The sequence below is a fragment of the Mercenaria mercenaria genome, chromosome 8 (assembly GCF_021730395.1).
Source record: "Mercenaria mercenaria strain notata chromosome 8, MADL_Memer_1, whole genome shotgun sequence".
In the NCBI taxonomy this organism is placed as follows: domain Eukaryota; kingdom Metazoa; phylum Mollusca; class Bivalvia; order Venerida; family Veneridae; genus Mercenaria; species Mercenaria mercenaria.
Window position 1 is genome coordinate 61,335,595 of NC_069368.1, and position 14,554 is coordinate 61,350,148.

The 14,554-nt window shown below is 36.3% G+C and overlaps 1 long non-coding RNA gene across 3 annotated transcripts in view; it reads right to left on the reverse strand.

Annotated features, from left to right (window-relative positions):
* Positions 1-1,168: 1,168 nt before the first annotated feature.
* Positions 1,169-14,554, reverse strand: part of LOC123538523 (uncharacterized) — a 49,505-nt gene continuing 36,119 nt past the window's right edge. Inside the window, exons 3-4 of one of the 3 annotated variants that reach the window (XR_008372090.1) lie at positions 5,528-12,903; positions 1,169-3,290 (exon numbers count right to left, since the gene is read on the reverse strand). This is a non-coding gene — a long non-coding RNA (uncharacterized LOC123538523). Of the gene's footprint in view, positions 12,904-14,554 lie in introns of all 3 variants that reach the window. The other 2 variants (XR_008372088.1, XR_008372089.1) reach the window with 2 other exon arrangements.

Here is a 14,554-nt window from a genome sequence, read left to right on the forward strand (position 1 = left end):
TGCGTACTATACAAAGGTCCTAGCAACGCTCCTGAATTATGTAAGGATATAGACAATCCAAATTTAATGACTTTTCAGTCCATAATTTTACAGATTTTATTGCTAAAATTACAATTTAACTCGAAACCACAGGTTAAAAATGAGGTATTTCTAGTATTGTATAGAAAGGTAAAACTGATAGCCATTTCAGACAATTTAGATCACTTTTCAAAAAGTTAAAGTCATCAGTATTACTTTCGGCAGAAAATCACAAATCAACTTCATTTAAGCATGCTCATTATGCTGTCTTTAAATATTTAAGTTTAAAACTGTGGTTTTGAATTAAATTGTAACTTGTAATAACAGCGAAAAAATGTGCAGCCCAATGCAGGACTCGAACCTGTGACCTTCTGCTTACAAGTCAGGTGCTTTACAAAGTGAGCTAATCGGACAACCGATATCACAGACCAATTATACACATTATATACACACTGCTACAGACTGAAAAATCTTTAAATTTATGAATTGTACGTACTAAGTGATTTAAAGTCGGGGAATAAAACCACACGACAATAGAGGCTGCTGATACATGTTTAACAGCAGCGTGATAGCTCAGTTGTTATTGTATTCGCACTGTAAGCAGCCCGATAGCTCAGTCGGTATTGTATTCACACTGCAAGCAGCCCGATAGCTCAGTCGGTATTGTATCCACACTGCAAGCAGCCCGATAGCTCAGTCGGTATTGTATTCGCACTGTAAGCAGCCCGATAACTCAGTCGGTATGTATTCGCACTGTTAGCAGTCTGATAGCTCAGTCGGTATTGTATCCGCACTGAAAGCAACCCGATGTCTCAGTCTGTATTGTATTGGCACTGTAAGCAGCCCGTTAACTCAGTCGGTAAGTATTCGCACTGTAAACAGTCCGATAGCTCCGTCGGTATTGTATTTGCACTGTAAGCAGCCCGGTAGCTCAGTCGGTATGTATTCGCATTGTAAGTAGTCTGATAGCGCTCAGTCGTTATTGTATTTGCACTGTAAGCAGTTTGATAGCTCAGTCTGTATTGTATTCACACTGTAAGCAGCCCGATAGCTATGTCGGTATTGTATTCACACTGTGAGCAGCCCGTTACTTAAGATAGCTTGGCACAGAAATAATAATACTAAAAAGAAGAACCCAAGACAGTTGTATGAATACATTACTTTTACTATTAACAATTTTACTAAAGCAAGCAATTAGTATCTAATTTCGTTTTAATTAATGGTTGGCAGAAACTGGACACAGCTTCACATAAATGTCAATATACAAATACATATGATATAAAGTATATGTTTAAAATGCAGATGTGGAGTCCCTGTGAACAGAGGCCTAATACAGTATACTTGAAACAAACAAACTTATTACACAACGTTTAGATATACTGGTGGAGGCTGACCTAACCGCCGAACCTGGGGTCAGAATTCAACGGAGATCAGGTATACAAAAACAGACATTCAGAATCAGTGACTACGTTAAACGTTTATATATAACACATACACATTTCACATTTCTTGAAAACAGACACTGTCATGTCCATACTTCAACATGTGAAAACTGCCGATATTCCATGTGAAGCTGTAACGACTGAAGGGAAGGATGGTGTAGGCTGAACTTGAACACATAAGATGTACCTGAAATTATAAAGAAAAAGGAGAACACAAGCAAAAAAGGGGAGTGGAGGGTGGGATATTAAACATCAGCAAGTATAAACAATCGAGGATTCCTTCGATAAGAGGCAAAATCAACCCTCGCATCTATTTGCAAACGACCTTCTTCTTCCATGTGCAAAGCTGAAAGGACCCAAAAGGAGATTAAATCGCAACAAGTATATTAATATACCAACAAGACATAAGCTAAAACGGGTCCTTACAACAGGATAAGACCTCCTTCAGTAACAGGTTTCGAATGGTAATCATTAAAAACACATTACCGAAGATAGCTTGGCACAGAAATAATAATACTAAAAGAAGAACCCAAGACAGCTGTATGAATACATTACTTTTACTATTAACAATTTTACTAAAGCAAGCAATTAGTATCTAATTTCGTTTAAATTAATGGTTGGCAGAAATTGGTCACAGCTTCACATAAATGTCAATATACAAATACATATGATATAAAGTATATGTTTAAAATGCAGATGTGGAGTCCCTGTGAACAGAGGCCTAATACAGTACACTTGAAACAAACGAACTTCTTATTACACAACGTTAAGAACCCTGCGGGAAGGAAAGATGGTGTATAATCCTCGAGCTACCATCTTTTTGGCCACAAGACTGATCGCGGATTGCCTGAAATTTGGAACAGGCATTTCTTTAAAAGGAACCGCAATTCTGCTTAACTGCTCTTCCTATATAACTTTTCATTAGCTACAGCAGAGTTTTGCCTAACGGAAAATAAAAGTTTGACATAATGTTTGGACTCTAGAACGCTGGTTTTGTAATGGAAACCCTTTGTTAGAACCCACTAAAATTCAGCTGCCACTTATTTATTCGGATATAAAGAAAGATAGACTTGTAATACTGCTAAGTCAATAAGGGTTTTGGTGAGGGAATGGAGGTTTAAGGGACCCTCTTTGAGATGCCGGTTTTGGCTATCTGAAGATTCCACGAGGTCCAAGTGACGAGTACCTAGAACGATATTGATTGGTAGCTACTAGTGATTCTGAAAAAAAAAACTTCCTAGAGTGTTTCCCATGACAACGCGTACAGCTATGTTCGTATACACAAGCAAATTTGGTACAAATACCTTGAAAACTAAAGTCATAACATTTTCTTGCGCACGGTATATATAGATACTCATGTACATTAAGGACCGGCAATGAATCTATCTTTTTTGCCCGAGCCTTTGACTTAAATTTTAGCTATCAGTCTGTTTCAGTAACAAGAAAACTCTGACCTTGACTGTTATTAATGTGATCTGAGCGTAACAATACTGTTTACTCTACGAATTCGCCATTAACCATCGTAATTTTAACATTTGCTGAAACGAGGTCTCCCAAGTCGTTATAAATGCTCTACGTCGGAGCCAACTCACCATTTTGTTGAACACAGTCTGACAGTGCAGCGAATCATCAGCCAAAATGCTCCTTCGCTGCGCAAACACGAAACAATGGTGTTCTGCTACAAGGCTCACCACAACCACAAGTTGTTGCGGGTTCAGATTCACCAGTTGCGGGGCTGAAACGGTTGGATGGCGTTGCGGTGTGGCTGTACCACCTGGACTGTGTTGCGGAACTCCTTGGGTTTTTTTGACGTGTTGATCGTGACTTTGTCTAGAAGCATTCAATTGTATACTTAAAACTTTGGCATAAAGTATATTAATATATGTAAATTTGTCGCTAGCCCGTTATAAACTTTGAGATAGAAAGGAAAATATGATAAATTTGCAATTTGGCAGCACATCAATTCGAAATCATGTCATCAGCATACACAATGTCCATAGTGGGCAATCAGACATTAAGACTGAAATGGTCAATCATTTAACAAATGGGCTAAAATAAGTTCATCAATATACATTAGTCATGAATTCAAAATCTAATTACCATACAACACAATGAATATAATGAGCAACTCTCTTTTTTATGATAGAATATAGCCAAATGGGCAAACACAGTTCATCAATATACATTAATCATAAATTAAAAATCCGATTACCATCCCAACACAAAGTATATAATCGGAAACTATCCGTTTACCATCAAACACAAATTATATAATCGGCAACCATTTTGTTAAAGATAGAACAGAGTCAAATGGACTAAACACAGTTCCTCAATATACATTAATGTTAAATTCAAAATCCGGTTACCATCAAACACAATGGATATAATCGGCAACCTATTCTTTTATAAATGATTGAACATAGCCAAATGAGCTAAACTTAGTTCATCAGTATACATTAATCATAAATTCAAAATCCGGTTACCATCCAACACAATGATTATAATCGGCTAAAATAAGTTCATCAATATACATTAATCATAAAATAAAAATCCGGTTACCATCCAACACAATGCATATAATCCGAAACCTTTTTTTTTTTAAATTATTGAACATAGCCAAATGCGCTAAACACAGTTCATCAATGTACATTACCCATAGATTCAAAATCCGGTTACCATCCAACCAAAGGGATATAATCGGCAACCTATTTTTATTTTATTATTAAATGATCGAACATAGCCAAATGGGCTAAACACAGTTCATCGATGTACAATAATCATAAATTCAATATCTGGTTACCATCCAACACAATGGATATAATCGGCAAACTTTTTTTTTTATTTTATTATTAAATGATCGAACATAGCCAAATTGACTGAACATAGTTCATCAATTTACAATAATCATTAATTCAAAATCTGGTTACCATCCAACACAACGGATATAATGGGCAACCGCAACCTATTTTTTTTTTTAATGATCGAACATAGCAAAATGGGCTAAATACTTAATGTACAATAATCAAAATATTCAAAAATCTTGTTACCATCCAACACAATGGATGTAATGGGCAACCTACTTTTTCTATTTTTTTTTGAAATGATCGAACACAGCCAATGGGCTAAATAGAGTTCATCAATATACATTAATCATAGATTCAAAATCCGGTTACCATCCAACACAATGGATATACTCGGCAACCATTTTTTTTTTTTTTTGAAATGATCAGACATAGCCAAATGGGCGAAACACAGTCATTATACATTAATCATACATTCAAAATCAAGTACCATCCAACACAATAGAGATAATAGCAACTTTCTTAACTTTCTCCTTTTTTTGTATTAGAAATGATCGAACATAGCCGAATTGGCGAAACACAGTCAATATACATTAATCATAATTTCAAAATCAAGTACCATCCAACACAATGGAGAAAAACAGCAACTTTCTTAACTTTCTCTTTTGTTTAATAGAAATGATCGAACATAGCCAAATGGGCGAAACACAGTCAATACACATAAATCATAAATTCAAAATCAAGCACCATCCAACACATGGATATAATAGCAACTTTCTTAACTTTCTCTTTTTTTTATTAGAAACGATCGAAGATAGCCAAATGGGCGAAAAACAGTCAATATACATTAATCATAAATTCAAAATCAAATACCATCCAACACAATGGAGATAATAGCAACTTTCTCTTCATCCTTAAGCAGTAATCATAAATTCAAAATCCAGTTACAAACCAAAACAAAGAATAAGGATGGCACCCTTTTTCCTAAGCCAGTACCGGCTGATACAATCAGACATTAGCAATTGGGCTAACTATAGATTTAGATCTGAAAGGCTGACTATAGATTAAGATCTGAAAAACAGTCATCCTTCTACAAATGACAATAAGTTATAACTACTTTTTTTTGTAGGAAGCCAACTTGCTTTATATTTATTCATTCGATTGTTTTAATAACAATATTCTTCTATACAAACCATATACATTAGCCATCAGGACTAAAAACAAACATACTGCAAGAAACGGCGGTATATTGAAAAGTGAACCTACCTATTTTCCTCACACATGGGCACTTAATTACTTGATCCGTGCTCATAAAAATTTAACTTTGCTTAATATATATGTGAAATGGAATTTTAATTACTTCACTTTAGAAGAAAATACTTTTCAGCGAGATTAAGTCTGATAAAATTGCTTAAACCCTCTGTTTGTAAGCAGGTATCATGAATAATAGACTCTTCCACGTGTTTATACTACATATATTTTAACAGACTACATGAATAACTCGCCACTTGTATACAGACGTCGTCTGCTACACTGCTAGCAGTGATGTTTACACATGTCTATTATTAACCCTGCATTACAAAGGAATGCATTGTTATCAAAATTCGCGTGGGAAAACACATAATTACCTACATAAATTTGCAAGACATATTACCAATTTAATAATTCATATTATCTTCGAATATCGACCCGCTCTTTTACCTCTCGTTTAAGTGTACACCTTCCAGTAACACACAAATAAACCCTCAATACTCAAGGATTAAATTGTAGCAGGTCACAAAACAAATACTAGTAGTCATTATGATAACTGCAAAGTATAATAGAAAAGCTATTAATCAATTTAATGTTTAAATCCTTCGATAATTACACAGATATATCCGTAAAAGAAATACAAACTTTATTAAAAATAAGCAAATAATACCAGCCTACCTCATTGCTATATAAACTGCATAACTTACAGATTTAAATCACTCAACAAAAATTTCAAAATACTATTTAAGTATTCTCTCACAATATCTAAATGCGCATAGAATAATTAAGTCCATATATTAAACATCAGCAAGTATAAACAATCGAGGATTCCTTCGATAAGAGGCAAAATCAACCCTCGCATCTATTTGCAAACGACCTTCTTCTTCCATGTGCAAAGCTGAAAGGACCCAAAAGGAGATTAAATCGCAACAAGTATATTAATATACCAACAAGACATAAGCTAAAACGGGTCCTTACAACAGGATAAGAGCTCCTTTAGTAACAGGTTTTGAATGGTAATCATTAAAAACACAATAGCACAGCCGGTAATGTATTCACACTGTAAGCAGCCCGATAGCTCTGTCGGTATTGTATTCACACTGTGAGCAGCCCGATAGCTCTGTCGGTATTGTATTCACACTGTGAGCAGCCCGATCGCTCATTCGGTATTGTATTCACACTGTAAGCAGCCCGATAGCTCAGTCGGTATCGTATTCACACTGTAAGCAAAATGTGCACCAATAGGGGCTCCTAAGCCCAGGTATGGCTACACATTTTTTCATTCTGTGACATTGGCAGTACTGATCAAAGTGCTCGGAAATAGTTGTGACTGTGACAATAATAAATTCTGAATTGACCTACCTTACCACAGTACATACGATACCTTTTGTTAGTCCCATCTTGATCTGAATTTTCTAGCTATTTATGATATTTAATGTATTATGACGAAATTTACACATTCTTCTATCCATAGCATTCTAGATACTTTCTGGCAGCATTTTCTACGCTTAAAATGACTGCAAAATCTTGGTGGATCTTTGTCTTGTTCTGTGACAGGAAAGGCCGTACCGGCGACAATAACTATTTCTATTTTCACGGGATTCACGATATAGCTGGGAAATCTGCTACTTTGGCGCGGATTGAAATTGACAATTTAAGGCCCGTTATAGTGGTTTTGGGGATAAAAACATAAATTACTGAAGTTTATAAAATATCAACTGTCTTATTACTGAACCGAATTTAATGAAATTTACATGGAAATTTAAGTTATGAAATACAGAAAAACATTAGAGGTATGTTATGCGTGAAATCTGACATTTACCTCAATAACTCAAAAATTTACAAAAAGATGATGCAATACCTGCATTTACACTACAGATAAAATAAGGCCCGTTTATCAATTTGTGACACACGTCTCTCCTTAAAAAGAAAATTTATAATTTTCTTAAATGAAAACAAATTGACATACTGAAAATAGCAAACACAACAAAAAGAAACAAACAAACAAAAAAAAAAACACACTGTCACTATCTGTACACCATATAATATAGCCACCTGTCTACACTCTACTCAAATAATCTGCGCCTACATTTTCTCTACCAGGAATTGCTCTGACACTGATCCTATCTGGCTGTAATGCCAATGCCCATCTCATTAGCCTGGAATTGCTAAGTTTAGCTTTATTCAAATAAGTGAGCGGCTGATGATCCGTCTCTAATACAAAGTCCTTACCGAACAAATACCGGTGAAACTTAGCTACTGCCCATACTATCGCTAAACACTCCTTCTCTATCACTGAGTACTTTTGCTCCCTAGGTAGTAATTTCCTACTAGCATACGCTACAGGTAGTTTCTCTCCATCACTTTCCTGAAGCAATACTGAGCCAAACCTACATCTGAAGCATCTACTCTCAATATAAAAGTCTGATCTAAATATGGCAACTTCAAAATAGGCGGAACCATTAAGCTAGCCTTCAAAGTCTGGAAAGCCTTTTCTTGACTTTCACCCCACTCTACAAGATTTGGCTGACCCTTTTTCGCCAAATATGTGAGTGGAACTGCAATGGCGGCAAAATTGGGGATAAACTTTCTGTAAAATCCGACTACACCTAAGAATGAACGTATTGCCTTCTTAGTTTTCGGTCTCTCGGCATCCTGTATGGTCTGTACCTTATTTGGAACTGGTTTAAGTGTCTGGACATCTCCGATCATGTGCCCTGGACATTCTAACTTCTGAAAACCTATAAAACACTTAGTCGGTTTTGCTGTTAACTTAGCCTCTCTTAGTCTTGTCTTAAGTCTTGCTACTACATGTTCTGGCCATGTGATTGTATACACCAGGATATCATCAATGAAGCTATCTGAGTGCCCCAGGTCCTTCAAAACCTTCCGCATCAGTCTACAAAACGTTGCAGGTGCGTTAACTAATCCAAAGGGCATCTGACGGAATTGAAACAAACCTTTCGGGGTTTCAAAAGCAGTCATGGGTTTAGCCTTTTTAGACAAAGGAACCTGCCAGTAACCTTTGCTCAAGTCTAGTTTAGAAAAATATCTATACTTAGATTGTTTTGAAAACATCTCCTCCATGTTTGGCATAGGTTCAGCATCGAAAACCGTCAGTTTGTTGACTTGGCGAAAATCTATACAGAACCTTATACTGTTATCTTTTTTCCTTATGAGGACAATAGAGCATTTGATGGTTCGATTAATCCCAACTCCAACATCTTATCTACTTCCTCTTTTACTACTGATTGTGAATGAAAAGGAATAGGATCACCCTTTACTCTTATCGGATTTGTAGTTGACAACTGAATATCATGTTCAACTAAGTTAGCATTCCCAGGAATATCTGTCAGTACATCTGAGAAATTTTCTAACAAATCTACTACTTCCTGTTTACATTCTACCGGTAACTCTACATCTTTGTAAGTTTCTGTACCCTGCTTTATAAAACACAAAACTATATCCTTTTCTACATACTCGAAAACTCATTACTACTTTCATTCGGATCTAATCTGTCATAATCTTTCTGATCCTCCTCTAAAATAGCTGCTCTAACCTTACTTAAAATACCCTTATCTGGTATAGACTTACTATCATCCTTTTTTTCACAGTAATGTTTTAGCATGGTTGCGTGAAAAGTTTTCAACTTTCCGTCTACATCTATCCTGTAATCTAGTCTATTTACTACCTCTACTACTACGTAAGGACCCTTCCAATGTAACAACAACTTATTATGTTTCGTAGGTAACAATACAAGTACCTTACTACCTGCCTTAAACCGTCTATCTTCCTATTGTAATACTTCTTGTATCTAGCACTACTTTTTGCTGACTGTTTCTGAGCCATCTTACACGTATCCTCCAACTTTTCTTGCAAATCCATAACATACTGGTAAGTGGTTTTAACCTCATCATTTTTCGTCTTACCAGCCCATAACTCTCTTAGCACAGTTATCGGTCCACGGATTGTTCTACCATAAAGTAACTCAAAGGGAGAAAATCCCAGACTTTCTTGCGGAACTTCACGATAAGCAAACAACATAGCATTCAAATACCTATCCCAATCTCTAGGTCTCTCACTACACATACGCTTCAACATTTGCTTCAAACTACCGTTTAACTTCTCTACTAAACCATTACACATAGGGTGATACGGTGTTGTAGTTAACTGCCTTAATGACAATAACCTACTAACTTCTGCCATAAGGTCTGACGTAAACTGCGATCAACAATCGGTAAGCATTTCCTCTGGCACTCCTAATCTACTATACATATCTACTAATGCCTCTGCTACTCTCTCAGTTTCAATACTAGGTAGTGCTATCGCTTCCGGATATCTAGTAGCATAATCTACCATAGTCAAACTATATCTGTTTTTCCTATCAGTCATAGGTTCGATCGGACCAACGATATCGACAGCAACTCTCTTAAACGGAGTATCAATCAAAGGCATTTTTCCTAATGGAACTTTACTTACTCTACCCTTAGCTATAGTACGTTGACAAATACTACATGACTGACAGTACCTCCTAACCTCTGCCATTACTCCTGGCCAGTAAAATTCGCCTAATACCCTATCACTAATTTTCCTTACACCTAAATGGCCTGACAGTAACGAATCATGTGCAACTTTCATCACAGTTTTTCTAAGACATTTAGGTACAATCAATTGTCTACTTTTGTCTAAATTCTGGGCGATATACTCTCTATATAACAATCTATTCCTAATCTCAAACCTAACTGAACCCTTACCTCTACACTGCTTAATCGTACCTTCCTCAGCCTTCTTTCTACACAAATCTAAAGTCCTATCTTTCTGTTGCTTTTCTAATAATTCCTCTCGAGATATATTTAAATTCGGAGCCGGATCTTTAAGCTTTACTTGCTTCTTAACTTGGCTTGCGCCCTAGTTTCTACTGCTGACGCTAAGCTACTAAACTGAGGTTCTACAGCTCCTTCTACATTACCAATTATAACATCATTGGTAGGATTATCTACAACCAACGCCTCTACTGTATCCTTAAAATACGGACAATCAATATCTATTCTAGCTACATCTAGCCTATGTTCACTCCCATCTATGTACTTACATCTACGGGTTTTCTCTACAAACTGACTTGCTTCTACTAAGTCACTATCACACATGTACAACCCGTATCTCGCATAGCGATTACATCCCTACCATTACAAGTACCGGGTTTTGTAGGACATGTACTTACACTAAGCATACCTAACTCCTCTACATCACTGAGTTCTATAATACTATTTCCACTCTCTGACCTACTTGACTTACTCCTATCTCTATCTCTTTCTCTATTTCGTCCTCTACCTCTACTCCTAGATCGGTCACGGCCTCTACCTCTATTTCTATTTTCCTTACTATTTCTATTCTCCCCTTTACTACTTTCTTGTTCCTGTTCTACCTCTAACTCTGCTGCTGCATTAGCACTATTACCGTACTTTCCACTCCTACAGTAATAAGAGCTATGCCCTATACGACCACAATTAGTACACTTCAGTACACCAAAGGGTTGATAACCTCTACCTCTATTAGTAACATTGCTACTACCTCTATTACTAGTGCCTACATTACGACTACTAGGATACTGTCTCTGAGGTATTTCATATGGTTTATGGCTCTGGTCCTTATTGGTTCGATTCACGACATACTTTGGACCTCCATGAGTCTTTGCAAACAAATCTGCATCTTCTGCTACATCCCTAGCTTTAACTAACCTCTTCCTACTCAAATTCTGGTATAGTTCTCTATTACATACATCTAAAAATTGGTCACTAAGTATAAAATCTAATAATCCTTCGTACGTTTTCTCTACCTTACTTAGTCTAAGCCAACCGTCTAAACATCTACTTATTCTGGCTAGAAACATCGCAAAGGTCTCATTATCACGAGGCCTTTCAGTTCTAAACGTTTTCTTATAGCCATCGTCAGTGAGTTCGAACTGACGTAGCAAAGCGGCTTTCAGTTTATCATAATACTTCCTATCTTCCAACGGAAGCCTATCAGAAACCTATCTTGCCGTACCCTTTAGAAGGAACGATAAGTTAAGTGGCCATATTCTTTATCCCAATCCTGCGCAACAGCGTACGTTTCGTACACATTCAAGTACGCATCCATGGAATCAATTTTCTCATCAAAGGGAGACATCTTAACCTTTACCTTTTTCTTACTCATCCTTTCTAAGTCTGTCTTAAACTTATGCTTTGTTTCTAATTTCCTACTTTCTGCTTCCTCCTTCTCTGTTTCTTACTTTCTAGCTAACATTAACTTCTCCTTTTCCATTTCTAACTTATCCTGTTCTAACTTACGTTCATACTCTATCTTTTCTTTTTGCAACCTAACTTCTAACTCTAATCTTTCCCTATCTGCTTCTAATCTATTCTTTTCTGCTTCTACTCTTAATCTCTCTGCTTCTAAACTACTTTGTTTTTCATATCCTATCTTTTCTTTCTGCAACCTAGCTTCTTACTCTAACCTTTCCTTCTCTGCTACTACTCGTAATTTCTGTGCTTCTAATCTATCTTTCTCTGCTTCTAATCTACTATGTCTTTCCTCACGTTCCCTAGCCTGCTCTTCCTAAACAAAGTTACGTAACTCCCCTCCTCATGTTTAAATGATCACACTATGTTAACACTATACAACACTACAGTACAACAGCTACTATAACAACCTGAGACACTAGTTAAACAATCGTGAGGGAATACTAGACTACACTAGTTTACACTAAGGCTCTAACAGCCACCACTGGAGCCAACACAAAATACTATAATCTACGTATATGCTACACAAAACGTCCTCACTAAAATAATAATACACTAAGTTGCGCAACAGTACTATGTGTCAATCAAGGTTGCATAGGCAACAATCAACAACGTACAGTGACAGTAGGCTGCAACAATACCCTAGCCTTATCAAATATCAATCAACTGTAACTAGTGTTAACACTTAGTGTAACAAATAAAACAAAAATAAATCAAAGTGCTTTATCCTAAGATAAAGTATAGATATAACACAACTGTTTAGCACTAAAACTTAAAAGCAGGTAAAAGTATATGCAAGTAAACAAGCTTGCTAACACGCACAAAGTAAAATACTGTATCTAGTATGTATACAGTACACTAATACATAATAGGATCACTGGGAGAAGTAGGGCAACGCACAGGTAAGAGTGAGTAGGCGGTCACTCTCAGCACAAATATATGGTGGCTTAATAATAGAGTGACACAAAATAAACCCAAAAGAAAAATTAAAGGAACGAGCTCACCCCAGAATCCAAGTGTCGTAAGCAACTGTCTATCAGTCTGTGACCACTAAAGCTGGTTAGCTGAAGCTATGGATCTGTCTTGTCTTGTCTGAGGTAAGCCGTCACTCTGAAAAATGAATAAAACTATTTTATGTGTACCAATAGAACAAAACAAGAGGAATCTTTACAAATTATTGCTGCAGTTAAATGGGTGTTAATAATGTTCGAATAGCTACTGTGTCTGGTCAACCAATCCCACTTCTGACACCATTGTGACAGGAAAGGCCGTACCGGCGATAATAACTATTTCTATTTTCACGGGATTCACAATATAGCTGGGAAATCTGACTACTTTGGCGCGGATTGAAATTGACAATTTAAGGCCCGTTATAGTGGTTTTGGGGATAAAAACATAAATTACTGAAGTTTAAAAAATATCAACTTTCTTATTACTGAACCGAATTTAATGAAATTTACATGGAAATTTAAGTTATGAAATACAGAAAAACATGAGAGGTATTTTATGCGTGAAATCTGACATTTACCTCAATTACTCAAAAATTTACAAAAAGATGATGCAATACCTGCATTTACACTACAGATAAAATAAGGCCTGTATATCAATTTGTGATAGTTCTCGTCGAAAATTCACAGGAAGTTTACATACAGGTACGCGGTCCGATACGATTATAACTGTTGTGATATTTGTAAATCAATTGTGCTTAAGGTCATAGGCTACAATTTTCTTAAGAATCTTACCACAAATATCTTGTTTTTATATCGAAAAGAAAAGAGTCGGCTGCTAATCCGTCATTTTTGTTTCCCCTTAACTGTGTCCTCAAAAGTTAAGGTACCTCTGTAGGTACCTTACTTTTTAAGGGAAAAAAGTCTTCAACTTAAGGAAAAAATGATCGACTTAAGGAGTTTTTTAAACTAAGGTGCTTTATGAATAACACTTAAGATATTCCCTAACAACTTAGGAGAAAATTCAGAAAACTAAGGCAAATCTCAATAACTAAGGAATATTATTTCCTTATGTGCTTTATGAATACGGGCCCTGGTCTGTGATATTGGTTGTCCTAACTTGTCTAATTAGCTCAGTTGGTAGAGCTTCTGGCTTGCAAGCACAAGGTCGCAGGTCGAGTCCTGTAAAAGGCTGCACATTTTCCCCCTCCTATTATTAGTTACACTTTAATTCGAAACCACAGGTTTAAACTTTAAAAAAATGGTTTCAGTAAGTAATTGCCAGTATTTCTTGCTATTCTTGGAAATACCAGTTTTTGGGGTTTTTTCTTTTTTTTTTTGGTGTTTTTTTCACATAAATGCCAACACTCTCAGACGTTGTACTTTCAAATCAAGGTGATGCTAAAGGTTACACAACAGTTTAATAATGACTGTAAATGCGGTGTTATTATTAATATGCAGGGGACAGAGAGTTTAAGACTGAGCAAAAGATTATGTTACATACGACATGTTTTGAATATTTGTTAACCCTTACCCTGCTAAATTTCTATAATGAACTTGTCCATCTTTCAATTTGGACAGTACCATTAACTGTTAAAAGGGGTGCATACCAAAAATATACTGAATGACGAACAGTGCAGATCTTTATCAGAATGCACGGATGTGCAGGCTGATCAAGATCTACACTGGTCGCAAAGGCAGGATCAATAGCATGATAAGGCAGGGGTGTGGAATTCCTATGCCCGACTTGTGCAACTCGGGACTTTTTGAAGGCAGACAAGTGAGCTTTTGCACTCTGTTTGTCTTCAGACAAG